This window comes from Elephantulus edwardii, unplaced genomic scaffold, assembly GCF_000299155.1.
Source record: "Elephantulus edwardii isolate Elephantulus edwardi_28Jun2011 unplaced genomic scaffold, EleEdw1.0 scaffold00128, whole genome shotgun sequence".
In the NCBI taxonomy this organism is placed as follows: domain Eukaryota; kingdom Metazoa; phylum Chordata; class Mammalia; order Macroscelidea; family Macroscelididae; genus Elephantulus; species Elephantulus edwardii.
In genome coordinates, this window is record NW_006399878.1 from 4,566,013 (window position 1) to 4,582,006 (window position 15,994).

The 15,994-nt window shown below is 37.9% G+C and overlaps 2 pseudogenes; both read right to left on the reverse strand.

Moving 5' to 3' along the window:
* The window catches only part of LOC102867329, a 36,329-nt pseudogene extending 32,088 nt beyond the window's left edge, over positions 1–4,241 (reverse strand).
* Positions 4,242–4,674: 433 nt separating this feature from the next.
* On the reverse strand, positions 4,675–5,847 carry LOC102857166 (annotated as a pseudogene).
* Positions 5,848–15,994: the final 10,147 nt, after the last annotated feature.

Below are 15,994 nucleotides of genomic sequence, written 5' to 3' on the forward strand. Positions count from 1 at the left end.
AGGTACCCGTTACCATGATTGGCACATCCCAACTACTATAAAGAGGTGGAAATAGATAACTTTTACCAACTTTTTGTAGTCAGAAATAGAATGAACTTGCAACCAAGATGCATCAATAATAATGAGTGACTGGAATATAAATTTGGGAGCAAAGTAGAAGGATCAGAAGTTGGTAAACATAGACAGTGACAGATATGAAGCTGGAGATAAAATAATAGAATTTTGTACAATCAATGATTTTTTCATTGTGATATACCTTTCTAAGAAACATAAATGGTGTCTATACACAGGGACTTCACCTGATGGTCTACACAGGAATTAGATTGGCTACATCTGTGGGGAAAAAAAATCAATGAGAAGCTCAATATCTGCTGTGGAAACTAGGCCAGATGATGCTGATTGTTGACCATCAACTATTCAAAAACAAGTTCAAACAGAAAGGAAAGAAAATAAAATCATATCTACAAGAACCAAAGTTTGACCTCAAGTTTATCCCAGCTAAATTTAAAACTATTTCAGGAACAGGTTTGAGGTCTTGAACACTAATGGACGAAACCAGATGAGCTGTGGGAGGATATCATTCGTGAAGAATGCAAAAGATCATTCATTATAAAGACAGAGGAGAAGTAAAATACCAAGATGGATGTTAGAAGAGACTCTAAAATTGCAATAGAGAACCAAGAAACCAAAACAAAGGAAGAAATCCAGACATTAAAGAGTTGAACAAAAAATTTCAAAGGGTAACTCGAAGAAAATCAAAGGGGAAAACTCACTTAAGGTGAATGAACTGAAGAACAAATTCAAGCTTCACAATACTTAAGGATGTTTGGAAGGGTGGAGGGTGGCACAGAAGATGGAGATCCTTTATGATGTCAACTGACACAATAACTCAGGTAATGGAGGTAGTTGTGTTGCAAGGAGTGAGACTCGCTCAGGATAGGACAGGATTCAACTATTGTTCATAATTCTCTATGAGTTGTAGACAACTTAACAGCACAAACAACAACAAAAAGGAACAATGGTTTAGTAAAACACTGTATAACCTGGGAGAGACTAGAGAACATTATGCGGAGTGAAATACCTCAGTCTGATTAAGACTGCATAAAGTTATTATTATGATAATAGGAGGATAACTGATCAAGATTTATATAAATGTTCAAAGTGAGTAGGGGAAAGAGATAAGCAGGAGCAGAAAAAGGGGAAGAAAGGAAAATCATTGGGATTAAAGAAGTTGGTGAGGGAGGGTGAATAATTGGGAAATGTTCAATGGGAACTTGAAAAGGCAGGGTGAAAATAGGCATAGAGAAATAATTATATAAAATATAATGTGTATGAATGATTGTATAAACCACAAGGTATACCAATGAAGCACCACATATGATTATATAAAATACAAAAATGTGCAAAACCTGAAACATGTGATTATAGGCAAACCAATAAAAAAATTTAAAAATAAAAAGCTCAGAATAAATAGTATAAATGAAAATACTGTTATTTTTATAAAATAAGAATTCACAATTATCCTTTATTATGGAGAAGTGTTCCTAACCATTACAGGTGGTATATATTAATTTCTATTATTTTCATTGCAGTGAAGGCAGGCTAAAAATATTTCTCAAATAAATTTTCTGTTCCAGGTATTATTGCTGCATAGAAAATTACTCTAAAATGTAGTTGTTTAAAGGAAGTATTTTATTGATCAGAAGTTTGGGAAGGACTTCTGGTTTGTTTTCTTTTAAAGTCAGTCATGCAGTTTAAGTCATATGTCAAGAGCATGCTGTATGAAAGCTCAGGCTAGACTAATGAATGATAAGAGGCCACATGGAGAGTCGGCCTGGGGGATGAGAGGTTCTCATTAGGAATCATCTGCTGCAATGCCCCATCTTTAATTAGTTCATAGCCATTCTGTATCAAGTGAAGATTGGAAGTAAGAACCATAGTCCACTCTTATGTGACCCTTTTGACTTTTTAATTCCTGAAGCCAAATATGCTTCCTATTGCCTATGTGAAAATGGCTTTACTTATTTCCATCACTCAAAATCACTTCTTTTCATTTTTGTAGGAAGGGAATGAGAAGGCAATTAGAGTTAAGTTCTTAAATGAACTCTTGCATGCTGATATATCTATATCTATATCATCTGTAGATATAGATATAGAGAAAATTGTATTATCTTTAGTCTAACAAAACTACTCATTTTCTCCACATATAGGGGTGTTATGAGGAAGCTCTAAATGTTTCAGTGGTAAGGATTTGCACTATTAACCCAAAGGCATGTAGTAAGAATCCACCAGCTGCTCTGTGGTTGAAAAACAGGCAATCTTCTTTGTGATTTGTTGCCTCTGAAAACCTGCTGGAGGGTAATTTATGGATTGGTTCTGACATGATGGTATATAACAACCTCATGGGGCAGAACAGACTTGGTGGCAATTTTTTGTGCAGGATTTATTTCCTTATTTTATGGTCTATGAATTTTTAAATACACTTAAACATATTTATTATATAATTTTAGGTGAGATTAAAATATATATAGTTATATAATAGCTCAATGTTCCAGGAAGTGCTACCAAGTAAGAGTCAACTCATAGTTGACCCTCCAGTGGATTTTCAGAGGCTGTAAAGCACACAGGAAGAGATTTCCTATCTTTCCCTCAAACAGCAACTACTGGGTTCAAGACACCTGTTTTTGGGTTGCTAGCACAACTCCTTAACCACTAGACCATGGCTATTGTTGTCATTCTTATTATGTGCTGACAAGTCACCTACAACTCACGGACATCTTTTTCACAACTCTGAACCCTGCCCTATCCAGAGTCAACCATATTGTCTCTGACATACCTACTTCCATAACCCCAATCACTGAGTCAATCCATCTCATTGAAGGTCTTTCTCTCTTGCACCCTCCCGAGCATGACATCCCTCTCTCAGGACCTCTTCAGAATTCTTGCCTCCAAGGAATAGCCTGGTTTCACCTCTCTAGGACTAACCTCTTTGTTCTCTTAGCAGTTCATGATATAGTCAATACTCTTCTCCACCACCACAGCTCAAAGGCATCAATTCTCTTTCTGCGATCCCTTTGTCATTGCCCAGCTTTCTGATGAGTAGCAAGTAATTGTGAAGATCATGGCCTGGTTCAGGCACACCTTGGTCTACAGACTGTCATCTTTGCTCTTCAGTACTCTAGAGATGTTCCTGACAGCAGACTTTCCTAATGCAATTCATCTTTTGATTTCCTGGCTGCTTATATCAAGAGTATTGATTGTGGAGCCAAGCAAACAAAAACCATTAACAATCTCAATCTCTTAGGTCTATCATGAAGCTGCCAATTGACCCAGTGGTGAGAATCTTTGTTTTCTTGATGTTGAGCTTCAATTCATATTGAAGGCTGCAGTCTTTGACTTTCTTCAGCAAGTGTTTCAGGTCCTCCTCAGTTTCAGCAAGCAAGGTTGTGTCATCTGTGTAACTCAGGCTGTTAATAAGTCTTCCTCCAATCCTGCTTCCACATTTCTCCTCATAAAGCCCAGCCTCCCAGATGATCTGTTCCGCATATAGATTTTAAAGATATGGAGATAGGACACATCTCTGATTTTAAACCACACAATGTTTCCTTGCTCTGTTCTGATGACTGCCTCCTGGTCCAAGTATAGGTATAAGCACAATAAGTGCTCTGGGGTTCCCATTCCATCATAGTTTCTTGTGATCCACACAGTCACTTAGTCAACAAAACACAGATAGGTATTCCTCTGGCATTCTCTGCTTTCAGCCAAAAACCAGCTAACATTAGCTAGTACCACAGCCTCTTCTAAAGCCATCCTGCATAGCTCTGGGAGAATATGAAGAACATCATCGATGAAGAATGCAAAAGGTCATTACAAAAACTAGGCCACATGAGCTTGCTATACTTTAATAGGAAGATTAGCTAAATAAGTGTGTTATATAATCTAATTTTGTTGTTATTGTTGTTGTAATATCTCCCCCTTAGCAACTTTGGTTAGTACTGTGTAACTCGCAGCAAATTCCAAGGCATGCTCACCTTAAACACCACAGTGTGCTCTAGACATTCCCAGGCACGAGGCGCATCAGGACCAAAGGCTCCTGCCAGCTGGTCTCCAGCTCCCATTGGGACCACTGTCCGGGTGGTCAGATGCTCTGTGTCTGGGCCAAGCCAGCTGCTCTGATGGCTCCAGAGGCTTCTGTTTGTCCAGTGGATTAATCCTCTGTCACATGCCATCATCTTGGACATTTCCGGAGCAGAACTTTCTAAAGGCTACCACCCCCCACCGCCCACAAGAATATTACACATGTGATTAAAAAAAAACAACAACAAAAAAAAACAAACACCAAACCAACAAACAAAAACCACCCAAACTGTCTGCACAGAGATTTGGAAACCAAGCAAGTCAAGCGGCGATTCTTGTGGCGAGTGATGTATTTGGTTTCAAGAAACTCATGTTGTACTAACACAAGAGTCCAGGCTCTCTATTCATGGGATCCCTCCTGTAAATGGTGAGAGTCCTGATAAAAAGAAACCGTTCTTGAGAGTTCAGTGTCAGTTTGGATAGGTCCTTCCTCAAAGCAGTCTGTTTGAGGGCTGAGTTTGGAGAGAAACCACCAAAAGGTGGGTAAGGCAGTGACAGCCATGGCTGTGGGTCCAGGTCCCGGGCCAGGGTCACTGGTCACAGGTGCTACAGAGCCTTCTGTTCCTGCTCAGAGTAGCCATCATCCCATTGGGAGTTTACCCAGTGGCCGATGGACTCCTGGATCTGCACACTCCTCTGCGTATTGGACAAGCGCTTTTTGTCCCGGGAGAAGCAGCTGAGCAGTCGCTTGATGCCAGACTCTGACTAGGGTAGTATTTTTGAGTATGTTACAGGAAAAGGTTGATATACCGGTTTTCCTCTTCCACCTCTTCACTCTTGTAGTAGGCCCGCTCCTCCTGCAGCATGGATACCTTGGACTTGAACTCATTGCGCTCATGCAACACGTCCCTCAGCTCCTGCACCATGAACTGAGGGGGTGATTGGGATCCTTCATCCCCATGGTCAGCTTGTTTGTCTCAGAAACGTGCTCCTCAGCGCCTGGCTCTGTCTCAGGGTCTTCTCCAATCTGTTCTTGCACGCCTCGCTTTGCAGCTTCTTTCAAAGCTTCCCGAGCTCTACCTGAAGGCGGCCCATCTCCTGCTCCTTGGACTGAAGGTCAGCTTCCAGCTCCACCTTCTGTTCAATCAGGAACTTCCCTTGGGCCTACAGCACCATGACCCGAAGCTGAAGGTCATGGTTGATCTTAATCAGCCGGGTCGGCCTCTGCTACAGAGCCTCCACATCCTTGTTCTTCAGGCCAAGCTCTGCTTGACGCGGATCCCATCCCGTTGTTTGGCCCCCACCTCCTTCAGCTTCTTCATCACCTGCCGTTCTCGGTCTGACATGCCTGCTTGCTTCTGGAACTCCTCCTCAAAAATGCTGCCTGTCTTTGTGGGAGAGGTTGGTCATAAGCTGTTTGTTCTCCTCCTGCAGCTGGGCGATCTGGGAGAACAGGTCCCGCACGTCTCCTCACCACACGTCCACCACCAGCTCCAGCTCCTGCGGGTGCTTGTGCCCCTTCTCAATGTGGTCCATCCTCTCCAGGCGCAGCTCATCCATCACGGGCACGACGTGGTGACGCCTGACCAGCACCTCAAGGATCTCCAGGACGCAAGCGACCTTGGGCTTGCGGGGCGCTAAGGCCTCACAGCCGTGCTGGTCGATGACCGGCTTGAACTCCTGGCCCACAAGTGGGGTGATGTCGTACACATCCATGACAGTCAGCTCCGCTAGGTTCTTCTCCAGTGCAGACTCAGCCGCCACGGGAGGCGACCCTTGTCCATGGCCAGCTCCCTGTCTGGCCCTCGCAAACGTGCCACCATGAGGCGGCCCGCCGGCATGGGCAAGAGCACGGCCCACGGAGGTCTTGGCGCAAGATGGCAAGCAGGGCGTGCGTGCGCAGACCCATGGCCCTAATTTAATTTTTTATAACAAACAATTGTTACTTTTCATTGACAGTACCCTTATTTTTAAACTCTGTTTTAAGAATAATTTTTTTTCTGTTAAACTATTTGAGAGAGAGGGAAGATTCAACCATATTGTTAATTGAACTCCAATACTCACTAAGAAGGAATTCTTACTCAAGATCACCCTCCACTGAGTTTCCATTTTTACTGGAGGAAATTGCATCATCCTTCTTTGAAGTGGCTGTGTAGTGCATTTAAATCACTGACCTTTCACTGAGCAAGCAGCCCACCAGTTTAGATACCAAGCCACTTGAGCTTCTGTCAACAGAAATGACGTTTTTTAAACACTGAGTCATATAAACTTTCTGCATTTACACTTATTTCTCCTTGAATTATTGTTTTATTAGCTGTGGGGAATTAAAAGAAAGATAAATGAGCATATGTATACAAATGCATATTTGAGCAGACAAACCACTTTGCGAATGCACATGCGTGTATACACATGCACACAGGCATAGAGAAGTGCTTAACATTCACTAAGATTTTCAGACAAATTTGATAAATTTGTTGTTACTTCAAATATATTTTTGTGTTGAAAAAAACGACTGAAGTCACACTCTCCGAAGGGTAGTTAACCATTCTTCAATACATGTTACAAATCATATCACTTCTCTGGTCACAACGTTGTTACTACTACTGAACTAAGTTTTAATGTCTAACTTGAAGTCCGAATAATATTCTCCAGCCCTGCTTACATTGGAAGTGATGGTGGCAAACATCTTGCTTTCAGAGCACTGACAGCAACCGAAAACACAGGACTTCAAGCCCTTATCTAACAGGAAATTTAAAAAAGGCAACTCTGGGAGCAATGTGCTCAGCTTCTAGACAAAAACATTGTGTTTAACATATAAGGAGCAGAAGTTTCTACAAAGATAAATAACAGCAATATAAACGTGCACTTATATAGTTATGTGTTGCTGTTTGCACATATATGTATAAGGAAGCAATATATCACTACATCTAGTCAGACATAGAAAGTGGCAACATGTCTGTCATTTTTAAAGTAGAAAATTAATGTTATTACTTCAGCTTTTGATGTCAGAATGATAGGGTTAGAATCATGGATCCACAGCTTACAAGGCCTGTAACCCAAAGCAACCTGAGTTAGCTCTCTATGCCTTGTGATCTTCACCTATAAACTGAAAATAATTCTAATACCTTCTACAGAGTGTTGTTGTTGTTGTTGTTGTTATGTGTCATCGAGTCGCTTGCCACTCATAGCGACCCCTATGTACAACAGCCCTAAACTCCGCTCTGTCCTGTGCCAATCGCACTGTCTCTGACACCTATGTTACTTACATAATTGAACTTATGACTGTTAGCAAAATCTTCCTGAATGTTAATTATTACATCTGTAACTTGTTGTTGCATAATGAACTTAATGCAAAGCTTAGTGACTTAAAATGTGACCTTTTTTTTTTTAGTTTAAAATTTTATGAGTTGACAGTTTTGTGCTGGTTTCAGTGGGATGAATTTTTTGCATCCCAACTGGGCTCATACCTATGTCTGTAAGTTGTTCCAGGGGGTTAACTGTCTCTTAATAGTCAACAAAATACCGGGGGCTTGTTGATAGACAAGTTCAGAGTTCTAAGAAAATGTGAAGGCTTTAAGACTTGCAGCTGAGTCTCAGAATTGGAACTCTTGTTGCATTCTGCAAATTAAAACATGCCAGAAAGCCAGCCAGATTCAAGCAGTGGTAAACTCTACCTTGATAGAGAGTTTCAAAATCTTAGTGCCACTTCCATACTTTACAGCATCTTGAGATTATTAATCTCTGTATCATACACAATGTTTTGCCTATAATTGCTGTGTACCATTAAGTCAGAACTGACACATTGCTGACCCTTCAGCAGACTTTCAGAACCATTAGATCACAGGAGAGGAGATTGCCCAATTTTCTCCCACAGAAGAGCAGGTTGATATAAAAAGCTTACCACTGCACTGGTGGTATGATTAATTACTAATAAACCACAACTAAGCTGTGTTTTTGACTATGCAAAGGCATTTGACTGTGAGGATCACAACAAATTATAACTAATATTTAGAAGAATAGGAATCCCATAACACTTAATTGCGCTCGTTTATATTCTACACCTAAACCAAGAAGTTGTTGTTCAAACAGAGCAAGAGAACAGTGCACGGTTCAAAAATCAAGAAAGGTGTTTGCATTAAAGATGTATCCTTAATTCACTCCTATTCAATCTATATGTTGAACAGATAATTTGAGAAACTGGGCTTTATAAAGAAAAACGTAGCTTCAGGATTGGAGGAAGATGCATTAAAAAACCCTGCTCTATGTAGACGGCACAACCTTGCTTGCTATAAGTAAGGAGGACTTGAAGCATTTGCTGTAGAAGATTAAATAATACAGCTTTTAATATGGATTTCATTTCAACATCAAGAAAACAAAAATCTTCACTACAAGAATAGTAGGCAACATCATAATAGATGGTAAAAAGAAATTATCAACAATTTTATCTTACCAGCATCAACAATCAACACCATTGATACTAGCAGTCAACAAAAGCAAAGTCGAGTTGCAGTGGAAAAATCTGCTGTTTAAGAACATCTCCAACATATGAAAAACTAACGGTGTGAGTTTAAAGACTAAAATGCACCTGATTCAATACATAATCTTTTCAATTACTCAGATGAATCTGAAAGTTGCACAATGCCTAAGGATGACAGAAGAATCAGTGCCTTTGAATTGTGGTATTGGAGAAGAGTATTTGAATGATCCATGTACTGGCAAGAAAACAAACAGGTATGATGGTGAACACATCTCACATACTTTGGATATGTTTTCAGGAGGAATTAGGAAAGATGGAGAGACAATGAAAGAGTGGAAGACTTTCAGTGAAATAATTGACACAATGACTAGCAGTGAGCTCAAGTGTGTTGTAGATGGTAAAGATAGTACAGGATGGGACAAATTTCATAGTCATTGGTCAGAGAGTCGCTATGAGTTATAGCTGACTTAAGGACGCACAACAAAAATAACAATAAATTAAAGTTGAATTTATACATTGCCTCTAATCTGTATGTATTTAAGAATAAAATTTAGTGTTACAACAATAGTCTATTAAATGTAACAAATTAATAGGTGTAAGAAGGAAGAAAAAGTTAATAAACGGATAAGTTGAATGAAGAGAAGACAACGTACAAGGGATTTATTAATATAATTAATTAATTACATAAATTATTAATAATCAATGCATTAAAACAAAACATCTATGAATGGTTGAATTAAAACACAACAAAATTTTTACACTTTCACTCAAAAAAAGGACATAAATGTACTAAGTATATATCATTCTGGAACTCCAGAAGTAGAGGTGACTTTCTAAATAGATACTTTAACTCCATTTTTGACAAAGCTAGAAAGGAGAAGTCCCTTAAGGATATTGGTTCATGGTAATGAAACTATTTACTTGAGACAGACCTAGAAAACAAGGTTGTATGATTTTGTCTACAATGTGATCTGGATTCTGTAATTAAATTATGATCTCAGGTGTGTAGAAATTATAAGTTATACATACATAAAATAAATTGAAAGAATGAATTACAAACATTATCATACGTTAGTAATATTTTCTACAGTATAAAAATCTAAATTAATGTAGATATAGTCCTTATTTCACAACTCTACATTTTACCCTCAAAAAACATTTCTGTCACATGATTTGCATGAAAGCTACATAAGCATTATTAATTTTTCAAAAGAATACTATAGATCTTTTGTTGCAATTTATAATAAAAATGTAGAGTGTGATTTAATAGGGAAATAACTTTCTCTTTAGAAAAACTGGAAATGAAATCAAAATTACTATACAAGCAACATCAAAATACCTCAAGATGATGGATAAAGATGACATTTACAAGGTTTGGTAATGCAGAATAGTAAAGCTTACAGGAAATTAATCAAATATTGGAGACATATCATTTTTCACAGACACTGAATCATAATTCAGTCGTCTAGCCCTGACAAGGTCAAAATTTACCACTATGCACACTCAAATCCTGTAGCTGGAGCAGTCACATCTTAAATCCGTTTCTGTCTAATTTCATGTACAAAATCAAATTTGGTGGAAAGTATCCATTCTTAATATTTTAAAAAAGAAAACAAGAAAAAGCCTTGAAAACTTGATGTTCAACTGTTTTTTGTATTTTATGGCAGAAAATAAAGGTAAAATTGTAGTTTGTTACATAATTAATCAGAATTATCAGCAGCTGGGCTTTATCCATATTGCTAGGAATTATAATGCAAAACAAAGCCAGCTGTTTCTTTCAGCATATCAACTCCATTACTGTCTCAAGAGCTATTTTGATTAAGGCTAACACGATGTGATCACTTTCATCACTTTGCAGCTGCTCTTATAGTGCTTGCATTTCACAATCAGCATATGTTGTATATTCAGAAACTTAAGGAAACTAAATTCACATCTGTGTTATTTAAGTGGTTCCAAAACTAATTGGCATGCACTCATCAATATGGTAGGTATTTCTGTTTTTCTACCAGTTGATATAAGCTTTAATGAAGCAGACATATTCTAAATGAGACTTAGGTTCGGTCATTACATATTTATTACTAAGAGAGAACATTGTAGAAAGTGTATCATGCTTAGAAAATATTAATTTGAGGCCAAGGCCAGTTATGTACTATTAAGAGAAAAATAATAAATATAATGGTAAAACAAATTAAGCTTAACATTCTTGATTTTAAAACAGCATGAAATTATCTGGAATACTCATGTATACTGTATTTGTTATCACACCCTACTTCCTAAAATATTCTTATAATTAATTCATTAAGAAATTAAAAATAGGAAAGTACAGTGTCCTTTGCTTCAAGTATTGAACTTTTTCTTAATAACCAGTACAGTATGTGTAGCATTTCCCCTAACATTATTCCATTTACATGTTATGCAGCGTACATTCAGTAAGTTATTTTTTCCTTCTTTAATATCCATGACAATCACTTCTTTTCTCTAAAAAAGTGGAGAGGGACAAAACCCAACAACTGAAGAGGAAATAAGGGCAAAATTAGCATCTTCCACAGAGAAACTTTCTCTTAAATATTTAATCCTTTTCTTTCCATATAATATTAAGTCAGTTATCAACCTCAGCTCTCTAGAACTTTTAAACTATTTAAAAGATATTTTTAAACCATGATTGAAAAGAACATATCCTTCGTTGGACTAGTTAACAAAGATAAACAAATGCACAATGCCAGACGCATTCTCAAAAATCCAGGTTATTTCTGGTATGTAGTTGGAAACTGCATTGAAATAAGAGTACCAGATGACATGAAATCCACACTTGAGAAGCATTGTTCTTAAGTTTTCCACATTTCTTCACTTCTTTACTCTGTTGCTCATTCATACACATTTTAGAGGAAAAAACAACTCCAGTAAATTAGAGAAAACCAAGAACTACATTGCGGGTCAGTAGAATGAAACCATATTTATTTTGACATTTTGAACTCTTTGTGTTATTTAAGGAATTCTGCTTGCACAGTGGTTAAGCACTCAGTTAATAACTGATAGAAGGTTAGTAGTTTCAATTCACCTGCCTCTCCTCAGGAGAATGGTGAGGTAATTGGTTTCCTTAAAAATGCATAGCTTTAGAAACCCTTTGGACCAATTTTCTCCCATACTGTGAGTTGCTATGAGTTTGAATAGACTTGATAACAATGAGTTTGATTTGAGTTTGTATTAGATAGCCTGAAAGACATGTTCTCATTGAAATAGCACAGTAAAGCAATGAATAAATATGTAATCCTGTTTCACAACACATTAAATTCTCAACCAAAATTTCCACACTGAGAAAAATTCTAGTTGCTTATGTAATTTCAAAGGGCCTCTGATTTCACATTGTTGTTGTGTGTTTTATGTGTCAAGTCACCAGAAACTAAATTATGTCCTATCCTGAGCCTGTCTGACTCCAACACATCTAATCCCTTTGCCCGAGTTACAGTGTAAATCCATCTCCTCTGGAGTATTTCTCTCCTGCTCTGTTCCTCCACACTTCTGAGCATGATGTCCTTCTCCAAAGATCAGTTTGTCCTAGCCACATGCCCAAAGTATATGAGACAGTGCTTCAAAAACCTAGCCTCCAAGGAGAAACTTGGTTTCACTCTCGCCAAGACAGACCTATTTAATTTCTGACTCTTCTCCAACACCACAACTCAAAGGCATCAATTAATTTTTCATCCTTAGTCATTGTCCATCTCTCTAATGCATAGCAAGTAAGTGATTGCAAAGTCCATGGCCTGGATCAGCACACCTTAATCTCTATACTGACATCATTGTTCTTTAGCACTTTAGAGAGATACAAAATCCTAATCTCATAATGCTATAATATATTGCTCTTTAGCAAAAGGCTGGAAATTTGGATTTACTAGATATTCCCTTGGAGAAAGGTGTACAGTCTTTTTCTGCAAAGATTTGCAGCATTGAAAACACAGTTGAGAGACTCTGTGAGTCACAGATCCATGAGCATTAAATTGTGGCGTAGCACAGCTACAGAGAGAGAAATAAACAGACACTCCGAATGTTTATTAGCTAATCAGTGATGAATATAGAAAAGATTTCAGAGAAAAGAATTAATAGAACCTAAATACAATAACACAATCTATAAAAAATGTATTAACTGTGTAAAAGAGTTATATCATCTCTCATCCAGTTGATTCAGACTCATGGCAATTCTCCATCGAGTTTTGAGGGTAATAAATCTTAACTGAAGAAGACTGCCCTGGGTCCCAACTACCGAACTAGTGTATTCAGACTTCCAAATACATGTAGCTTTTTGGTTAGCAGCACAACACAATACAGAGCATACATCTTTGAGTAAGTTAAAAGTTGTTGTTGTTATATACTGTCGAGTATGCAACCCATTGTAACTGTATTACAGCAGCTCTGAACTCTGCAATGTCTTGAGTGATTCTCATGAATTCTGACACACCAACTTCCATTGCCCCATTTATAGTAGCAATCCATTTCATCTAGGGGCTTCTTCTCCTACACTGTACCTCCACCCTTCTCCAAGGGTCAGTCCCTCCTAGCCACATGCCCAAAGTATGGGAGATGGAGCTTCAAAATCCTAGCCTCCAAGGAGTAACTTAGTTTAACCTTCTCTAAGACAGACCTATTTGCTTTCTTGGTGGTGCATGGTATATTCAAGACTCCTCCAACACCACAATTCAAAGGCATTGATTCTTCTTCTTTCTTCCTTAGTCATTGTCCAGTTCTCTGATGCTTAGCAAGTAATTTGGAAAGACCATGGCCTAGATCAGGAATTCCTTAGTCTCTAGCCTGACATCGTTGCTTTTCAGCACTCTGACAAGTCCCCAACAGCAGATTTTCCCAATGCAAGTAATTTTTTAATTTCCTGAATGCTGGTGTTGAGTAATGATTGCCCACCAGATACTCAGCAGGAGAAGGAGGGGCAATCTCCTCCTGTACCAGTCAGATCCAATTTGACCAGACACACACAATAATAATAAAAAATTTTTAAAAAGAGTATTGATTGTGGAGCCGTGCAAGTTGAAATTGTTAACAGCCTCAATGCCTTCTCCATCTATCATGGTGCTGCCAATTGGTCTGGTGGTGAGAAGACTATAGTCCTTGACCTTCTGTAACAAGTGCTTCAGGTTTGTGTTTTGGGTTTGTTTTTTTTTCAGTTTCAGCAAGCAAAGTTGGGTCATCTACTGTTTTTGAAGAGTCTACCTCCAATCCTGATGTCACATTCTTCCTCATAAAGAAAGCTCTGTTTTCCAAATTATCTGTTCTACCTATAGGTTGAAAAGGTATGGAGACAGGATGCATCCCTGATGCACTCCTTGCTTGATTTTAAACCATGCAATGTTTCCCTCCTCTGTTCTGAGGACTGCTTCCAGGTCCAAATATAGATTTCACATAAGCATAATCAAGTGTTCTGAGGTTCCCATTTTGTTCTAGCCACAGTTTGTTGTGATCCACACCATCAACTGCCTTTGCATAGTCAGAGAAACACAGACAGACGTTTACTCTGGTACTCTATGCTTTCTGCCAAGATCCATCTAACATTGGCAATAATGTGTCTAGTTCCACGACCTTTCTAAACCTAGCTTGTATTTCTGCTGGTTCTCTGTCAATGTACTGTTCCAGTCATTTCTGGATGATCATCTGCAGGATTTTGCTAGTGTGTGATATTAGTGATATTGTGTGATAATTTCCACACTTTGTCGGGTCTGGATAAAAGTAGTCTAACTTAATGAATTAACTTTCTTTCACATGAGGAAGTTAGACATCTTTAATGTGATGCTAATTTTGAAAAAAGTTATTTCATTCAGACATAAATGGAAGTAACAGGGAAAACAGAAATAGCAATAGAGCTTCTCTGTGGATAGTATAGAAGTTTTACTGGGAGAGGACAAGGAAGGAAAATGACATTTGAAAAATTATTAACGTGCTATTTTATTCTTGCATATATTTGTATCTATCTATCTATTTATAGTTTTTAGGTATCAGCAAGTAGACTTATAGCACTTATAGTACTTATAGTAGTACTCACAGCAACCTGTGAACAACAGATCTGAACCTTGCACTGTCCTGCACTGTCATCTCCATCTTGCTCAAGTCCATTGTTGCAGTCACTGTGTCAGTTCATCTCATTATGGTGTCTTCTTCTCTTCCGCTGACCTTTTACCTTCCCGAGCATGCTGTCCTTTCCCACATCTTGTCTCCTCTTGACAAAATGCCAAAAGTAATGTTTGTCTACCCTTTCACCATTCAGCTATAAAGGTGAGGCATATAATTTGAAGATGACTAAAAAGTACAATTTTAAGTTTTAAACCAAATGCTTATTCATTCCTTGCCTAGAAAATGATCTACTATTTAACAGCATATATAAAAGATTAAAAGAGAAGTCTAAACAAAAAGTATATTTGGATTATGGTCCCATATAGTTTTGCAATCAAAAGTAAGAGCACTGAACCCCAAATAAAGGGAATTCAGTAAACTGTAGCATAGTCATATATCACAGAAAAGAATTTTAATTGATTTGGACCAAAAAGTAGATTATTGCAATGGTTGTAAGAAATGAAGAAAAGCATACATCATATCTTAGGGATGTAGTATATAATCCTGGGTTAAGGAAAGATAGAAAGTAGACAAGTTGATGTTTGAATTACATATTTCTTTTACCAAAATAATGCTGGTTTTTTTCTAGTTGTTGTTGTTTTCTTCCTGAAAAAATCCTAGAAACTGAACTGTATTTTAGCTTAAGAACTACTCAAGATCTGAGAAGGAAAGGGAGGGATCAGAGGTGTGAAGATGGGGGGGGCTGTTAATCATAGGGTTGTATAATTTGATGAGTGAAGGGAAGGGTGGGTAAAGGAAATGGAAAAGACCTGGTGTGAAGAACAATATATACACACTTTGTAAGTAAACTAGTATTAAATAAAAACCCTGGTTTGATGGGGGAAGGAGGGTTGGTGAAGTAGGGAAGATATGATGTGAAGATCAATGTATACAAACTTTGTAGGTAAACCAGTGTAAAATTAAAAGAAAAAAATAATTGCAAAGAATAAAAGAGAAAATAATGTAAAATAGAATGTATATGAAGGATTGTATAAACACAATGTAAATGAAAGATTGTATAAAACACAATGAGATTGTTAGCAGCTTTAGTTTGCTCTATAATCAACACTCTTGATACCAGCATCCAGGAAATAATAAAACAAATTGTGCTGGGAAAGTATCTTGTCAGGTACATCTCCAGAAGACTGCAGAGCGACGATATCAGTCTATAGACTAAGGTGCACCTGATCCAGGTCATGGTCTTCACAATAACGTTCTATGCATCAGAAAGCGGGACAATGGCTAGGGATGATAGAAGGAGAATTGATGCCTTTGAGCCATAGTGCTAGAGAAGAATATTGAATACACTGTGATCTGTTTAAGGAACAA